The sequence below is a fragment of the Glandiceps talaboti genome, chromosome 6 (genome assembly GCF_964340395.1).
Source record: "Glandiceps talaboti chromosome 6, keGlaTala1.1, whole genome shotgun sequence".
In the NCBI taxonomy this organism is placed as follows: Eukaryota; Metazoa; Hemichordata; class Enteropneusta; family Spengelidae; genus Glandiceps; species Glandiceps talaboti.
Genome location: NC_135554.1, coordinates 27,513,669 through 27,518,091, shown reverse-complemented (window position 1 = coordinate 27,518,091; position 4,423 = coordinate 27,513,669). Strand labels below are relative to the sequence as shown.

Below are 4,423 nucleotides of genomic sequence, written 5' to 3'. Positions count from 1 at the left end.
GTAGGTAGGTAGGATTGTAGAAAATGTGGACAATTTCATCAGAGTGTTGTCCACAATTGTGTACATTCTCCCAATATAGGAATCTCCAGTCTTGCTTTCCTCACCACTCTCTTTATTTTCTTTAGAGATTTGTACATATACTAAAAATATAAATTCTCTAGCTCACCAAGGATCTTGTCAGACAAGAACGACATCACTTTCTACCATACCAATCATAGTAAGCCATTTCAATGACTGACTTCATAGTCAATTCAAGATCTTATTTCAGCTTTTCAATAATATGTAAATAACATGGACATAATGAGAACATATTATGTTACCAATCGAGAATGTTTCTAAACGTAAAGTAAAACTTCGTCCTTCCTTGTCAACAGATAACCTTCAACAACGTATCAAATGTTATCTCCATTTTATTAAGAAAGGAAAAGATTATGAAAAGTCTTCGAAAGATGCACTACATCAACAATCAACGAACCACTGTACAGATAGACTATAATAACAGCCTATTATAATATTGTCTATTGTCCGGAGGATTCGAATTCAACTCTTTATTGTTGTTTTTCAGGTGCCTGAGGGAACAGTTAACATGACAATGTATCATACTGCCCTACTAGAGGTGACTGTACGATGTAATATGATACCCCGTGGTTAACATCCAATAGTCTTGCCGTACATTACGGTAAACATGCTATTTTTACATTACAGCAAAATGGACGTGTAGCTATAAAGCCCAAGTAAGGCCAGGCGACATTTAATATTATACATGTAATAATAAGAATTATCCACTTCCACCTCCTCTGTGTAAATGACGTTTGTTTAATTTGTTTGTTTGTTTGTTTGTTTGTTTGTTTGTTTGTTTGTTTTATCGATTGTTCGTTTATTCATCTGTATTACGTGTGTTTGTTTGTTTTATTCATTATGTCTTGTTTTTACGTATTTGGGTTTTTATATTTGTTTGTTCGCGTGTTGTTTTTGTTTTACTTTCAATTATAGTTTATCTCGCTGCCTGCGAGGTATGCAATTATATTACGTCGTTATAAAAAACTAAAAGGTCTTCCATTGTGAAGCATTATGCAAACCTACATCATCAACAGGTGGTTGAACAAAACTGCTCGTGAAAAAGAAGAAAATAGTCATGTATAAAAACTTTTATAATATCACTAAATGTCATACGATAGTGAATTCTATGACCTTTGACATCTTCACAAAATACTAATATGATAACATATTTGGCCAATTTTCATGTGACAACATCACGTGACTTTTCTGGACAATACAAATCCAAAAGTGCTTTTTCCTGCAATGTATTAGAACTTGAAATATATTAAAGTGACGATGAAATGTTTGTTGTCTTTTTCATCCAAAAACATGTTTGCTGGTTTCAGTTTAATCGGGATCCGATTTACGATGTATATTGAGTGCAATTTATCAACTACATACTGATGTCACGGTGTTCTTGTGTTTTGCTTTGAAAGTAATTTTTTTATCTTGATTCTAATTCAAGCATGACTGGCAGCTCTGTTTGGGTAGGCATCGAGCCTAAACACAAGTAAGAAACACTGTCACAGTTATTTTCTAAGTAAAGACATATGTTTACCTTTTTACCACTGATCTTATTTTGTGATGTGAACTTAAAAAAGCTGTGTGCGACATACGGAACAAGTGATGACAACTAAATCTTAAAGGTCATTACTGAACAATTCCTTTCATTAATTAGACAGAAGTCTAGTGAATATGTGCGTTATGTGGAGAACAATGCGCAATACAAAACCCGCGGACGTCCTTAAAGTTACAAAGTTCAACTTGTGACACTTTTTTAATCTAAAAAAATTTTTTTACATAAAATTCGTGTTAAAGTCGGTTTGTGCTGTGAAGTTAGTAAAAACTGTAAATGTCGTTTCTGTAAGTTCTGTAGTGTCATCGACAATAATATGCGTGTACCCAAAATTGTTTATTTAGTTAGCCTAAATATGGTGGCAATCGTATAGTATTGATGAAAAACATTTCTTTAATATAATTTGTTTACCCACTCAGGTAAAACTCATTATGTTTAATTGTCTTGTAAACATACCACGTGACGTTCAGAGTTTTCCATTCAAGTTAGCAAGCATTTATGCATGCTAGTAGCCTCCAAGGTATCACCATGTAGCGAAAAAATGCACTAAAACGAGAGGTCGTTGAAGTCAAGTTTTTCAATGTGGGACGGTCGCACCTGCTGTATGTTTTCTGAGATTTTTATTTGGTGACCGGAAATTGTTAAACCTGACATTTCAGATCTACGTTATAGGTAAAACCCGATACTATGGCTGTATCCATGGCAACATTGAGCAGATGATTTAGGTCACTATTAAAACCGTGCCTATTGAGTTCACATTTCCATAAAAATCATTTTTGGGTCCTTTTTTTGTTGCTGGAACATGTGTTGTGTTTAGGAAAGACAAAGTGTAAATTGTAACGGAGAATAATAGTTGGTATGATTGTGGTACGTACATTAGTATGGTGTTTCATGTTTTAGCGATGGCCAGAGTCTGGATTCCACAGGAAAAAACTACATACATATTTATTTGATATGGTAAAGACAATTTGTATCTATGTTTTCACATATTTATTTGGCAAACTAACTGACAAACCGATTTAATTCACATCAAAATGTAAGACCTCTGCGGACCTGAATGGAAATAAGTCTTCCGCGACTTTACTGAGTTATCGAATCACACGCAGGAATCTGGTATTTTTCTTTTAACAGTAATGACACCTTACACGTATGTGGTTCATTTTATCATTAAAAACTCTCTGTAATGGATAAATGTATACATAATTCAGGAAATAGTAATATCCAAACCTGAAAGTACTGTTACTACTAGGTTGATATTTTACGACAGGTGAAATTCTATTAAATCGAGCGTGACGAAGTGTAAGCCGGCGTGGCCTATACAACGCTTCATTATCACGTTGTTGTCGTTCATGTCAGTAGTTCATAACACTGTTCATTTAATTACTCCAGTAAGGAAGTGTAATTAATTTCTATATAGTGATGCCAGAATTCACTAACAGTCTCATATTGTTCACACTATTACATTGTACTGTGACAGGTCTCTCTGTATATTATGTCAATTTCCGGTCTTTTGACCCACTGTATTGATTAATGTAATGAACTCTTAAAAGGTAAATAGTCGGTGGAAATGAAACGCCGTGTTTGTAGGTGACCATTACAGACCATTCGTCGGGTGTCTGTACGGTTGCGTAGCAACGTCATCTTGTTAAGCACGCCCTCTCCTGGTGGCGTTTTATCCGTGCATCAGGCTTCGAAGGAGGAAAATACGTAATATTATATTATATTGTATATATATATGTATATATTTATATTTATCAGACGCCTCTTATAATTTGTTTCGGTTTAAATGAACTTTGACCCTGACACATAGACGACACGTCAAACATTTCAATTTTTTTAAATTCAAAATTAGAATTTACCGAATCCTGGTAAACACGTCATGTTTTAATACCGGCTGAAATAAATCAGTATAATTGTGTTATTTGTGCATATATATGTATATGAATGCGAGCTCCTAGTTCTCACTAAAGTTGTGATTATTTAACTGTTTATTTTCTCTTTTCACCGCCATGAATATGTCGACGTGGAGCGATTATACAATTATTCAAGTTGAGGAATGTGATCCAATAAATATACTATTATGGAATGAAATGAAGAAAACAATCATTTATATCATATTTAATGACTTTACCAAAAATCGCCATAAATCCAAATTTGGTTGTATTTCATTAAATTCATTACAGTTTCACTTCAAACCACACAGCAAAGGTTCGTTTTTCCTGTGTTTTCGACTTGTGCCGTGATTAGTCTGTTATTGTACTACTGTTGACAAATATAATGGGGTTCGTATTCTCTAAAAAGACAGACTGGATAATCTGAATAGTGTCTGTGACAGCAGAAAGCTTGGTGGGTTGCTACTGTAGGAGACTAATAGCGAACCAAGTTGTAAAACGATGGAAACTGGAGTGGCTGCATTGTTAACGAACTTACACAATAAATGTTTAAATTCTTACTTTTAGATATTGACTCTATACTGTGACGGGTGTACAACACATTTCTACAAGCCTTCTTCAAGTCATAGACTTATTTAAGAATAAAACTACTCGTATCAAGTAGAGTTCTTGTTCTACTCTACACGAATAAAAGACAGTGGAAACCATGTCAAGTAAAAGAGGCCACTCTGTTCAAGTTTTCGATTTACACAAACCTGCAGGCTATGTATAGTGTTTCAAGGTGCTACCGTGTGTGTCAAAGGCAAGGAGAAGGGTAAAGCGAGACAAGGGGCACAACGTGCTTTGATGGAAGATCGTGAAAAAGTAAAGAACAGACCTTTCAACATGATGTACCTCGTATGTACGTGACATTATT

At 34.5% G+C, this 4,423-nt stretch overlaps 1 long non-coding RNA gene across 1 annotated transcript in view; it reads left to right on the top strand.

The window, feature by feature from the left end:
• The window catches only part of LOC144436109 (uncharacterized), a 4,219-nt gene extending 17 nt beyond the window's left edge, over positions 1 to 4,202 (top strand). Inside the window, exons 2-3 of the long non-coding RNA XR_013480931.1 lie at positions 566 to 679; positions 4,075 to 4,202. This is a non-coding gene — a long non-coding RNA (uncharacterized LOC144436109). The remainder of the gene's footprint in view (positions 1 to 565; positions 680 to 4,074) is intronic.
• The last annotated feature ends 221 nt before the right edge of the window (positions 4,203 to 4,423 follow it).